At 47.8% G+C, this 14,485-nt stretch overlaps 1 protein-coding gene across 5 annotated transcripts in view; it reads right to left on the bottom strand.

The window, feature by feature from the left end:
• The window catches only part of TRIM2 (tripartite motif containing 2), a 127,507-nt gene extending 124,697 nt beyond the window's left edge, over positions 1-2,810 (bottom strand). The window contains exon 1 of one of the 5 annotated variants that reach the window (XM_080673056.1): positions 2,348-2,810. The gene's annotated coding sequence lies outside the window, so the exon portion shown is untranslated. Of the gene's footprint in view, positions 1-2,072 lie in introns of all 5 variants that reach the window. The other 4 variants (XM_080673058.1, XM_080673067.1, XM_080673065.1 and 1 more) reach the window with 4 other exon arrangements.
• Between the last annotated feature and the right edge of the window lie 11,675 nt (positions 2,811-14,485).

The following is a 14,485-nucleotide window of genomic DNA, read 5'->3' as shown; positions in this document are numbered from 1 at the left end:
ACCCATTAGTTTATTAGAGTAGAATTCAGTAGAGGTATTTATTTCTGATTCTATCATGTTATACTTAATATCTCAGAATCACATTAATTTCTTTTCACAATGCTTTCTTTTTCTTCTTTCTTTCTTTCTTTTAGCCTAATCATTATCTAGTATTAGTTAACAAGGAACTCATTTGCAAAAACCCGAAAAACCACACTCCAGGATGGAAAACCAAGATTTGGGGCAAAATTAAAGCACAAATATCAAGCCTCATTTTCTAGTTAGAGGGACATCAACCTTTCCCCAGGGCCATAACTGATATGTAAAATCAACAGCGTTATATGCATAGTCATAATAGTTTTGTTCTTTTTTAAAAAAATATTTTTATTTATTTCAGAGAGGAAGGGAGAGTGAGAAAAAGAATCATTGATCTGCTGTCTCCTGCATGTCCCCCCACTGGGGATCGAGCCCACAACCCCAGCATGGGCCCTGACAGGAATCGAACTATGACCCCCTGGTTCATAGGTCAATGCTCAACCACTGAGCAACACCAGCTGGGCAAGTGCTTTAACTTGTAAATCAATTTATAATCAATAGGTTAGCCAGTTTGGGGGCAATTTCTAAGCTAATTTGATAACTTTTTCTGAGGGTTGTTACTTCAAGTTTTCCCATTTTGCAGTTTTTTCTCTTTCCTACTTGGCACTCATCAAGCCAATTCTCAACTGTCAGGTTATAACAGAAATGCTGTTTAGTGGAAGATGGAATTGGAAGACTAGCCCAAATCTTAGCCCAGTGGCAGCAAACTCATTAGTCAACAGAGCCAAATATTAACAGTACAACGATTAAAATTTCTTTTGAGAGCCAAATTTTTTAAACTTAAACTTCTTCTAATGCCACTTCTTCAAATAGACTTGCCCAGGCCGTGGTATTTTGTGGAAGAGCCACACTCAAGGGGCCAAAGAGCCGCATGTGGCTTGCGAGCCGCAGTTTGTTGACCACAGTCTTAGCCTATCTCTATAAGAGATCGCTTCACTATACCCACTTTACAGATTATAAAACTGAGGCCTGGGAAGCTTAAACAGCTAGCCCATAGTAGGTGGCCCACACACCCAATTTCACCTGAGTCCCGGCTCTGGCGGGCCCCTTAGTGAAGGTGAAGCCTCGGAGAAGGCTGGAGTCAGGCTTTAGATCTGGCAAGAGCACAGACTGCGTCTCGATATCACACACTTGGGCTTGAACCAGATGGACATGGAAATGCACACGAAATACTGAACATGGCATTCTGGAGCCAACCAACGCTGTTAAACACTCCTTGGAACCCCTAGAAAAAAACCAAGCTTTTTTCACAAATACATAAACCCTGGAAAGACCCTTACATGATGCGAGCTCTGTAAAACTGAAAATCTTGTTCAGAAATAAAATACAAAAACAAAATTAAACTTCAAGATCCCCTCTAGCAATCCATGGGGGGGGGGGGGGAAACACCCTCATGCTTTGGGAAGAAAGGAGAGAATTGAGGTCCTTCTATGTCGGGTCTCCATAAAAATGTCTGCCCTGTTAGAACACAATACTCGATGTGAGGAGGGGAAAGGAAGGAGTGAGCTCCAGACTCTAAATCCCAAAAGCTCTGAGATCCCAAAGGAACACGGAGGCGCCTGGTGCTCCCGCAGCCACGCCCAGGTCCCTGCAGGACTGGCCACCGCGCACAAAGGTCCCCCTGGGCGGGCGGGAAACAAGGCCTAATCTCATTGTTCCAACCCAGCCACAAAATGCAGCTTCTCCCCTTCCTCCAAAAGGACTGGGCTGCCTAGGCCCAAGATTCTTTGTGCATCCGTCCCTGAAACACGGGACCCATGCCCAAGCCATGTGCTAGAGACGGGCGCTCAAATCCCCTCCTGCAGAGCTGTCCCCTCCTGGTCGCACCAGCGGGTACGACCTCTAGACTAGGCGACGCGCGTGGCGAAGCCGCCCGCAGCCAGATGCCCCCGCGCCCCGGCCTCTCCTCGCGCCGCCTTTGCATCCCCGCCAGCCTGCTGGCCGGACGCCTCAGGAGCCCAGCCGCCTGCCAGCAGCGCGGAGCCACGGCTACTCACGTTTCCAGTCGTGTCCTGGAGGTGCGCGCCCTCCCGCGCCAGGGAAGCGGCAGGAGAGAGCTCCGAGAGCCGCCGTTCAGGCCGGGGGCAGTGAGAAGCAGGCCGTCAGCGCACTCCTTTCCTGCAAGCTCACTCAAAACGCTCCTCGGGCGCCAGCGCAGCTGCCAGGTTTAATAACTGTGTCAGACTGACAGCCCCTCCTCCCCATAAAGAGACACAAAGATGACACAACCGGGGGACTAAGGTCCCCCCACGTTCAACCGCAGTCACCCTACCTCGGCCCCAGCGATGCCGCAGCTGCAGTGACTGTGCCGGGACCGACCAGGCAAGGTTCAAATGCCAGCCTTGACCTAGGAATTCTGCAGGAACCGCAGATGCTTCCTCTTCGCGACGAGCACAACCTGATACTCTTGCGAGCGGTAGTTAATGCGCTTCCAGTTAACCTCCCTAACCTGCGTCTCAAATGTAAAGGGGATTTACCTGTCTTAAAGGAACGCCGCTGACCTCGGTCCTACCTCTGCTGGACTGTGGGCGTGGGTGGGATACCCTGGCACTACGCAGAGCGCGGAAGCTCAGGGAACTGCTTCCCTCGCGTTTTAGTGGCGCCCACCAACGCCCCCGCCTCTCCAGAGGACTCTGGCCAACAGAACCTTACTGTCTGGGGGGCTCCGTGGCAGATCTTCCGCGACCTGGACAATCTCCAAAGTGCGGACAGCTCCTAGAGAGTGGCTGGCTTTTATCAAGCCGGAAGGAATTAGTGGTTCTGGTTTGCAAGGGAAAGTGCTTTATAAAAAAAAACAAAACATTGCAAGCTAGGGATGCAGAGCGCACAGCAGCCTGCCGGCCACGCCCGCGGCCTCTGGGGCCCTCCTGCTGCAGGGCTAGTCCCTGCGCCACGGAGCCCCGCGCACCTGCCTCTGCAGGGAGTGGTTTCCGTGGAAACTCCGGAAAGCCGGTTCTCCCTGCCCAAACGCTGTAACCCTGACAACTGCGGCCTAGCATTCACTGGTCCAGGGAAGGATGTCAGTGGAAGCCTGTTTTAAATCACAGATTCAAAGAGATTCTCGAGGGTGGTAGGACAGGAATAGGAGGGAAGAGATATTTGGGAATGGAGGCAGAGCCGCGACTAGTCTGTCCGTGGGTGAGGTTAAGGGGACTTCACAGATCCCGGGGTACCTCGTTGCTCCCCCCTCTCTCCACCCAAGAGAATTCATACATGATTTTAGAATGAATTCCATCATTCCCTTCAGCATATCCACTTTTCTCTATTTTGCTTAAGATCCTATTTAAAAGTTATTTTGCACAGACTGAGCACGAACTAGCTCCGGGGTAGGAGTGAGGATAGGCCTATGAAGACGTGTGGAGCAGAGGGAAGACCCCAGGAAGAATATTGGACTGCGCAGGATCTCCTTCCTTCACAGAAACCCCAGAACTGTCTGGAATGCAACCTTGCACCATCAGTCTAGGATGCACACAAGGTTACGAAAATAATCTCATTATTTCAGGTTAAGGGTTGGGTGGGGAACAAAAAAAGGTAGATGAGACTATCCATATATGTTAAAAATTTAAATATCCATATGCCATATTCTTATTTTTGGATGTGGACATTTTATATTCATTAAGCCACGAATAGGAACCAAAGACTAAAGTGAAACAAGTTAATGAGCTTTGTGCAAGGCATAACAGGACTATACACACACGTCCCATATTGGTTTCTTCTTATTATAAACTAGAGGCCCAGTGTATGACATTCGTGCACAGGGGAGGAGGGAGGAGTCCCTCAGCCCGCCTGCCCCCTCTTGCAGTTCGGGAGCCCTCAGGGGATGTCCAACTGACAGCCGTGAGTTGGACTTCCTTAGTGCTGCCGCGGAGGTGGGAGAGGCTCCCACCACCACCGCTGTGCTTGCCAGCTGTGAGCGGGGCTTAGGGCTTCTGGCCAAGCAGTGCTCCCCCTGTGGAGCATTGAGCTTCTGCCCCCTGGTGGTCAGTGCATGTCATAGCGACCGGTTGTTCCACCATTCAGTCAATTTGCATATTACCCTTTTATTATATAGGATTGTACATTTCCTATCTGAGTTATTAAAAGTTAAAAATCAGTGGCATATTTGAACTAAGATTTTACTATATACATTATAGTATGATGATAATTAATCTCTGGGTTGAAACTTCCCTTGCTGATTGTCAGCTGGAGGCATCTCTCAGCTCCTTAAGATGACCCGAATTCCTCCTTGGGGGCCCTCCATCTTCAAGCAGAAAGGAAGGACCCATTGAATTCTCCTGTGCTTCCCAGCTCCCTAACTTCCTTTTATACTACTGCCTTTTAAAGGGCTCATATGATTAGATGAGGCCCAACCAGATAATCGCCCTTTCCACTAAGGTAACAATCCTGGGAGTGATATCTCATTCTTCACTCATAGGGGAGGGAATTGTACAAGGCTGAGAGTTATTGGGCGTCATTCTTAGAATTCTGCTTACCATACCATATGACCCAGCCATTCCATTCCCAAGAGAAATGAAAAGATATGTCTATGTAAAGACTTATAGGTGAATATATACTTTACATGCATATACTTTATTCATAATAGCAAAAACCCAGAAAGAACTCAAATGTCCATCAACTACTGAATTAATTAAACAACCTGGGTATATCCATTCAGTGGAATAGCACTTGGCAATAAAAAGAAACAGGTTCCTGACATGCTCACAAACATGGAAAAATCTAAGCATGGTGCTAAGTGAAAAAATTCAAACCCCGAGAGCATTCCAGGTGAAACCTGAACCTGGACCCCATTGGAAGAGGGTAAGGAGAGATCAAAGAAAGAGGCAGACCACTCCAGATTGATAGGTGGCAGGTTTACCAGCAGGAGAAATTACTTAGGAGGCTTATCTTGGGTGGCCACAGGATAAAATCTCTGCATTTGTCCACCAGAATCTTAAAAGTTTATGTACAGCCCTAGCCAGTTTGGCTCAGCGGATAGACTGTCGGCCTGCGGACTGAAAGGTCCCGGGTTCAATTCCAGTCAAGGGCACGTGCCCAGGTTGCAGGCTCGACCTCCCGTGGGGGGCGTGCAGAAGGCAGCCAATCAATGATTCTCTCATCATTGATGTTTCTATCTCTCTTTCCCTCTCCTTTCCTCTCTGAAATTAATAAAAATACATTTTTAAATATATTTTATTAATTTTTCACAGAGAGGAAGGGAGAGGGATAGAGAGTTAGAAACATCGATGAGAGAGAAACATCCATCAGCTGCCTCCTGCACACTCCCTACTGGGTATGTGCCCACAACCAAGGTTCATGCCCTTGACCAGAATCGAACCTGGGACCCTTGAGTCTGCAGGCCGACGCTCTATCCACTGAGCCAAACTGGTTAGGGCTAAAAATACATTTTTTAAAAAGTTTATGTACAGGCCTTAACTGGGCTCAGTCATGTAGACCATCCAGATGGTCTCAACAACACATGGCCATCTCCAGGCCGCCTCCCTGGGGCAGCTTCTAGCTGAGGAGGCAAGCAGGTTCACGTTCCAAGGACAGGGGTGGGGGTGAGGAGCCCCATATTGCCTGGGTCCAGCTCCTGGGTCCATCAGTGGCCACGTCCTCTCGATGACCTCCTCCAACAAACACAAAAGACTACATACTGTGTGATTTATTGTATATGAAATTCTAGAAAATGCAAAACTATCCTAACAGGAAGTAGATCAGTGGTCCCAGGGGTGGGGATGGGAGTGGGGGGAAGGGACTGACTGTAAAAGGACACAAGGTGACTTTGTGAGGTGATGTGTGCTGGCTGTATCATGACTGCGGTGGTGGTTACATGACTAGACATTTGTCAACATTCACTGAATCGTACTATTAAAGATCAGTGAATTCACTACATGTAGATTGTTCCTTAACAAAACTGACAAAATGATTATGATTTTTATATTTTGTCCAGCATTTTAAGGTATCTTATATTGCAAGTTTCTCTACACATTTAATTTACAAAAGTCTACCCAAGACTTTCTTGACAGTGTCTAAATGTGCCTGTAGTTTTAATTCATAGCCTTAACCTGAGTGGAAATGCACCGTCATCTGTTTATTGTCTATCTTCTCGGTGCTCGACGCCAAGCTCCATGTGGACAGAGTGGTGTCTGTGCTCACCACTCCACCCCAGCACCATCCCACGGGGGCCTTTCGTAAACATCCTTAATCAATGAACCAGCCCCTCCCTCAGAGCAACTGGAACGCTGGAAAATCTGAGGGCACGTTTTCCTCCAGCTGATCTCTGATTACCTTCGATTCCATTACTAAATCCTTCTCTGGACTCTAATTGAAAGTTGGAGTCAGACGCCTTTCATTCCGCCTCATTACGGTACAGCAACTGCTTATCCTGCCTGCCGTTATCTGGGCTGGGAGCCCAGGGTGCACTGGAGTGTCACTGTAGGGCGACAAGGGGAGAAAGAGCGTGGAGGGCAGAGTCTTCGGGCTGCTCTGCCTGACCCCTCAGTTTCCGACGGTTTCGTTTTCTTTTGTCACTGCAGACGAAGTACCTTATTTTACTTCAAGGCTGAAATTCAAGGTTTCCCTTTTAAGGCACACCTGACTCATCTACACGTTAAATATATATATATTTATGTATGTATTATGTGTATGTGTGTGTGTGTGTGTGTGTGTGTGTGTGTACACACATACATGTATGTGTTGGCCAGAGGGAAATGTCCTTTGGGATCAGTGAGACATGAACAGAAGCCAAAGGATGCAGAGCCCTTTGGGCTGGAGCGACAGCACCCTCAGAAGGGACCTGGCCAGGAAGGCACCGGACATTTCTCTGTTTAGGTAACTGATTAAGCCCTCCATTCCTTTGAGCTTGGCTTTCAGTTACTGTGCCTGTCACACCAGCCTCCCCACAGTTCAGGTCAGAACTAAGGTGCAAAACTGCCAAATTCTAAAATCCTTCCTGATTATTGTGATTATCAACAGGAAAAGCCATGTGACAGATATGAATTTCTCTTGCCTTTGTTCCCAGTATTCAAATCTGTAAGCATAAATTGTAAATTCAAATCTGTAAGCATGAATTTGGTGGTCCCTCTGAAAAAGGTAATACAGTGCACATTGGTTATTTGCCACCCAGCATCTATTCCTCCTCCCGGCAACAGGGCCTCAAATTTCCTGAAGAAATTTGGCTTGAATGGGCTTGAACTTACCCCAAGGTGCAAGAGTGGGCTCTGGTAGGCTTAACCCCACCGGCACAGCCACCTATGTCCCTGTCACCTGGATTGGCTTGGAGATTGGCACTAACCCAGTCAGAGCCAACAAGCCTAGAGAGGATATTTGCTGAAGCATTTGGGGGAAATGAGCCTTCTTTCTCTTGTAGTATTTCTGGGAGAAGAGACCATTGCTTTTACTCTGGATAGTGTGAGATGAGGATGTGAATTTTGGAGACCAGTTTTCCATTAAGGGGGATCTCAGACCTGCCTCCGGGACCATCTTGCGGAACCTGAGGATCAAGTCAACACCATATAAGGCAATATGGGGAGGAGAGAAGCCTGGCCCTCAGTGGCATCTTTTGAGCTGCTGGATCAAACCTCACCTGAAATCAGTGCCTCTAGATTTTCAGTTACTACTGAATCAGTAAACTCCCTTTATCTTATAAGAAAGCTTGGTTTCAGCTTTCTGTCATTTGCAAATATATATATATATATATATATATATATATATATATATATATATATATATATAAATATAAATATATATACACACTAGAGGCCCGGTGCACGAAATTAGTGCACAGGGGTGTGTGTCCCTCAGTCCAGCCTGTACCCTCTCCAATCTGGGACCCCCTCAAGGGATGTCTGACTGCCCATTTAGGCCCTATCCTGGTAGGATGAGGCCTAACGAGAAGTTGGACATCCCTCTCACAATCCAGGACTGCTGGCTCCCAACTGCTTGCCTGCCTGCCTTCCTGATTGCCCCTAACCACTTCTGCCTGCCAGCCCGATCACCCCCTAACCACTCCCCTGCCAGCCTGATTGATGCCTAACTGCTCCCCTGCCAGCATGTTTTCCCCTAACTGCCCTTCCCTGTAGGCCTGGTCACCCCTAACTGCCCTCCCCTACAGGCCTGGTCCCCCACAACTGCCCTTCCCTGCAGGCCCAGTCACCCCCAACTTCCCTCCTCTGCCAGCCTGGTCACCCCTAACTGCCCTCCCCTGCAGGCTTGATTGCCCCCAACTGCCCTCCCTTGCAGGCTTGTTCCCTCCCAACTGCCCTCCCCTGCTGGCCTGATCACCCACAACTGCCCTCACTTTCAGGCCTGGTCCCTCTCAACTGCCCTCCCCTGCTGGCCATCTTGTGGCAACCATCTTGTGTGTTGGAGTGATGGTCAATCTGCATATTACTCTTTTATTAGATAGGATAGAGGCCTGGTGCATGGGTGGGGGCCAGCTGGTTTGCCCTGAAGGGTGTCCCGGATCAGGGTGGGGGTTCCCTTGGGGTGTGGGACGGCCTGGGCGAGGGGCCTGTGGTGGTTTGCAAGGCCAGCCATGCCCCTTGGCGACCCAAGTGGAGGCCCTGGGATCTGAGATTTATTTATCTTCTACAATTGAAACTTTGTAGCCTTGAGCGGAGCCAAGCCTCCTGCTTGCTCTGTGGCGACAGCCATTTTTGTTGGGATTTATTTATCTTCTATAATTAAAACTTTGTAGCCTTGAGTGGAGGCCTGGGCCTGCCCGGGTGTGTGGAAAGCTTGGCTTCCTCCATCACCGGGGGCAATTCAAGCCTCCTGCTCTCTCCAGCTCTGTGGCTGCCACCATTTTTGTTGGAATTTATTTATCTTCTATAATTGAAACTTTGTAGCCTTAAGCAGAGGCCAAGGCAGGCCAGGGCGGCAGGGAAGCTTGGCTTCCTCCATTGCTGGGGAAACCCAAGCCTCCTGCTCACTCGTGGCCGCATCCATCTTGGTTGGGTTAATTTGCATACTCGCTCCTGATTGGCTGGTGGGCATGGCTTGTGGGTGTAGCGGAGTGATGGTTAATTTGCATATTACTCTTTTATTAGATAGGATATATATATATATATATTCTATCTAATAAATATATATATCCTATCTAATATATATATATATATATGTGTGTGTGTGTGTGTGTGTATATATATATATATATATATATATATATATATATATATATGGCATTTAATTTAAAAGATCATCAGATTAAAACTAGAGTGTCACTTAGACATCACCTTGAAGCTCTATTTTACCTGCTTTTTCATAGGCCTTTCACAAAAGTTTCACCACCGGTTTTTCAAGTTTTCAAACTTCTAACATCTGGACACCAAGTTGACTGCTTCCCAATGTCAGGACACATGGTAATTCCTGCTAACTGCTCTTCATAAGGCTTTTCTCCTGCTATTCAACATAGGATATGTGTGCAAATTCTTAAGGCAAAAGCCCTAGAAAAGACCAAGGAGAAAAACAGGCAGAGCTGGGACCCAAATCTAGGTCTGCAACCGAAGTCCGTGTTATTACACAGTTCAGTTCTCCACATTTTTCACGTCAAGCCTGCCCACCACAGTGGAAATCATCCTAGTATTTCATCGGAAGAACAGCCATTGACGGTCACTTTTCCTTGACACAACCGAGATCAGGGAGCTCTTTCTTGTAAGTGAGCCATCCTGTTTGCTGGAAGATCCCGGTTCATAGGGCCTGTGTTTGCATTCACTGGTTTGTAAAATTCGGCATAGGCAGAGGACTAACATGCTATAGATAATATTCTGTGTAATAGATAATATTCCCAAAGAGTGAGGAGAAACTCGATTGTTAAATATGCTAATAACAGCTAACATTTGCTGAGTGCTGCTCTGCACGGGTGCTGGGCTCATTCTGTCTCCTAGCTTTATCGCCTGGAACCATCTCTGCAGCTCCACGCAGCAGGCTCCCGGCACAAAGGCGGAAGTTTTGCACAAAGCGCTTAGCTCACCCCGGATCTGGATCCCAGTGGATGTACTAGTAAATGGCAAAGCCAGACTGGAGCTGGGGGGTTGAGGTGGGGGGGCTTGATAGCAGAGCCCCTGCATGCTCTTTCTTATCATAAAAGTACAGCGGAACCTGCTGGAAAAAGATTTTTGATAAGTACTTTCAGGGGGAAGAGAAAGACTGGGTACTGAAGATATATATCTGTACCACAATTCTCTCCATTCTGCATGCTCAGGCTTTTATTTATCCGATTTTCAGTGTAACACACTTTCATATCGTTCACCCAGGACACTTTGCGGCACGTGTAACAAACATTTCGCTGTCAAAGCAACCACCACAAGATGGTAATTCCTAGAACTCGGGAGAGGTGCGTATGGATCATGTGCTGTAGAAAATGAGAAATTTTCTGCTACGAAGGCTTTTGTTTAAAAGGAAAAAAGAGGCACTTAGCTCTCGGCGTTATAGAAGCTTCTGTCATTTTAGATAAGCCGCCAGCCTCCAACCAGAACCCACAGGCCGGGCCACAGGGTGTCCTTGTTCAGATAAGGGCTGCACAAGACCATGGCCAGAGTGAGGAATAAAATAAAACCAGAAAGCAGGTCGGAGGGCCATGATAAAGATGCTGATGCTAACGAGATTGTTTGGCGCTTTATCCCTTTCCACCGACAGCAGCCTTGTTTCCCAGGAACACTTGGTCCTGAGATGTTTGCGGTCAGGAACTTCTTGCCTATAAGCAGATGTGGGTTGTTTGGAGCAGGTGCTGCAGGTCCGTGGAATCCAAGGCTGGGCCCCCGAAACCTGGGGAGCAGCTCCCTGATTCGGGAGGGGCTGTGGCTGCTTTGTGAATGCCCTCAGTTCAGGGCTCGCCCTCCTCCTCGCCCTCCCACTCAGCACCTGGACGCCCTCACTCCTGAGATGTGCTCTCCCGGTAACCCAGACGGAAGTGAACACCTGCCAGGCAGCTGTCTACACGCTGCGTTGAACATAGGGAAAAAAATCCCCAAACTCTTAAGTTTGATACAGTGATGGGAGGAAACCACCCCCTGACACCTTCCCTTCCTTCTCTCTCCTGTTGAAACGGTTTTGAAAAGAATGTAGAGCTCACCCAAGACTTAGGAAGTAGAATTTGATTTAGGAAAATCCCGTTTTCAGACACATAGCAATTCATTGCCTGTAATTTGACGAGTTTGGTGCCACACGGACACCGCGCTCCGAGTCGCCTGGGCGTCCAGGGCGGGGCTGGGGACATAGCCAGGAGCCGCAGTGTTCAGAGGGCCAACTCAGGGGCTTCCAGACTTTCGCCTGTGGTTTTGAGATAGAGTGCCCCTGGGCAGGCAGGGGAGTTTCCTGCTTCATTATTCTGCAGCTCCTGACGTAGCTCAGCTGTCCGATGACACCTCCCCAAATAGCTGGGAACGGAACCGGTGCTGGAAGGTAGGAGCGGGCTCTAGGGGACGCCGGGGGCACTGCAGTGGCCAGAGCAGACACAGCCTCCGGTGCCCTGGCTGAAATCTCCAAAATTAGGACCACGTGTTGTCTTGCCCTTTCTTACACAGCTCAGGCTCTTATTCTGTGCACGAGTGCCAAGGGGCCGTTTTCTCCAAACACGGCTTTTCTTCCACGGGTTCAGTTCCCCACACTCCCCCAGCCTGGCACAGCCGGGCCTGGTGGACTTCTGGGGTAGTCACATTCCCCCCGTTCCCCCCCCCCCCCCAACTTCCTTGCTGTGAAGGGCCTGTGAGTTCCTGCTGCTGCTGCTCCACACTCGGGCCATTCCTGGTGTCTCCACATCTGTCCATCAGCAAAGCTGCCACCCGCCAGGCTTGCTGAAAGTTTCATTACGATGCTGGAAATGCCTACTTGGCGTTTCCCTTCTTTAGAATCTGCTTCAAAATGACTCTGTCTGGGACGTATGCCACCATCATTTTCCTAGTCACCTCTTTTCTCTGTAGAAAATCGTAATGATGGTGACACATTGAAAATCCCGCAGGATACTAGGTGTCTCCCATCAGAGCCACGAGTTTTGCTTATCAACACTTGTGACAGTGCATCAAGAAAATAGCTAGGGTCAGATATGCGCATGTGTGCATGTATGTATAGATATGTATGTATATATGGATATGTATATGATATATAAAACAATATCATCATTGAAAAGGAACAAAAATAAAAGAAATTTTGACAGGAAAAAAACACCCCTTATTCTTCCACTAATGCAAAAATTATTTTTGTAATTGTGTATTCCATTCCCACCTGTGCCAGACACACTTTATATGTGAGGTCATAGAGCACGTGCAGTTTTATTTGCTGACATAGAAATAGCTATTGGCAGTTAGCTGCATCTTTCTCTGCACCTCCCCATAGCATGGCCTGTAATCTGTATTCCTACTCTAGCAATTATTTCCCTGCATCACAATAAATATTTGTGTATCACTCACCCCTATCCCTCGAGGGGAGAGGTCATAGCACATTTATCATAGCACGTTCTTAGCATCCAGCATGGTGTGACTGTACTTGATAATACCTGTGGAGGTGCCAGAAGTCAATTCCAGCATGTCAGCATGGCTGAATCATCTGGAATGGCTGAGGGCATTTCCCCAAACCTGAAAAGGAGGCATAAATGATTGCTTGCTGCCAGACAGCTGAGGGCATTTCAATCTACATGTTATTGCCTCCTGCTGGCCAAACACCTAAACAGCCGTAGGCAGTCTCCCCCAATCTGACAATGGATTCTATATACTAAACTTTGCCTTTGATGTGTATATCTACCTTGCCTTAGGACAAATTGTGTTAATAAAGAGCAAGGGATCCTGAGACAAGGAGAACTTGGTTCATTTAGCTAAGTCTTCTCTGGCTTCCCAAAATGGCTTCCAAAATTATGTTTCATCTCTGGACTCTTTAATCATTTACACTCAGCACCTTCTCCAGATTCCTGAACCCTTCTAGATGCTGGATTAAGACCCCCAGCATGGAGTGACTGCAGGGGACAATGCAATCAGAGCCAGTTACTTCAGACCCAAGTTATTCCTGTTCGGGGACCTGTGAATTTATACAGCGTCCATGGTCCATGGGGTCCTAGACATTTGGCACTGGCTTAGAGGGGAGGTCCTGAAGTATTCAGAAAGCATGCTGGTGCTAAGTCCTCAGTAAGGGAGCATCTATCAGCAACACATGCAAAGGGCCTGGAAGGATGAACCGTGCTGGATCTGGTGTGGCTCAGCTCCTGGGCAGAGGCCTCAGGTGGACCTGCTGACTCACTGGCCTTGAGGACCGCTGATGCCAGATGTGATGTGAAAGAACCCAGAGCGCCCATAGCCTTCAGCTCCAATGAACCAGAGTGATGAAGAAGCCACATGATTTGAAGTAACGACTGAGCCCAATACAATGATCAACCTCAGCTTGAGTCTGGATATACACATGAATCAAGTTCAAAGCAAACTGCAAGATGAAAGGCAAAGTAAACGTCACTGTCAGCGAAATGGTCTGAGGCAAGCATGTCAAAGTCAAGGGCTAACACGGGCCAAATAAACAAGATTTACTAGTAAGTTTACGTGGGCCGCAAAAAAACAAAAGCTTCAATTTTCATAGAAACGTAGGTTTATTTATTTATTTATTTTTCATATTTTCCATTGATTTTTTACAGAGAGGAAGGAAGAGGGATAGAGAGTTAGAAACATCGATGGGAGAGAAACATCGATCAGCTGCCTCTTGCACACCTCCCACTGGGGATGTGCCCGCAACCAAGGTACATGCCCTTGACCGGAATCGAACCTGGGACCTTTCAGTCCGCAGGCTGACGCTCTATCCACTGAGCCAAACCGGTTTTGGCAAAACGTAGGTTTATTTTGATAGAGACATGCTGATTACAAAAGGCTGAAACAAACGAGTAATCATTAACATAAAATAATGGAACATTTTAATAAAATTTAATATTTTCTCTTGAACATGAACTTACCAGACACTGAATAACTGCACAAATTAATAAGCGTAATGCAAATAAACCTATTTTTCTTTTTCTCCAAAAGCAAAATATTTCCTGTTGCGCACACCAAGCAAGTCAGCACAAGACTAATGACGTGGCAATCGGCTGCTAGAATATTCACGTGGGCCGCATGTGTCCCATGGGCCGCGAGATTGACATGCTTGGTCTGAGGGGATTCTGGAAAGTTGGAAGTGGTGACCCACGGTTTTTAGATCACAACAGATTCCCTCGTGCAAACAGAAAGAACCACGAAGTAGCCAAAGCAAACACCCGCGGACAACCTTTACAAGCAACTGGAGTGAGCCATCCCCACAAACCCAAACTGCAAGGAAGAGCAAACCACCAGCAGCCACAGGCCTCACACACACTCACACACTCACAGAGGACTCGGTATCTGTGCCGAAGACAGAGAGGCACGTGGCATCGACAGATTGCTGAACAGGAGAACCCAAAGCGACATGGCTCACTGGAAAGCGCTGG

The sequence above is a fragment of the Plecotus auritus genome, assembly GCF_963455305.1.
Source record: "Plecotus auritus genome assembly, chromosome: 6".
Taxonomy (NCBI): Eukaryota; Metazoa; Chordata; class Mammalia; order Chiroptera; family Vespertilionidae; genus Plecotus; species Plecotus auritus.
Note: the sequence above shows the minus strand (reverse complement) of the source record. Positions and strands in the feature narration are given on the sequence as shown.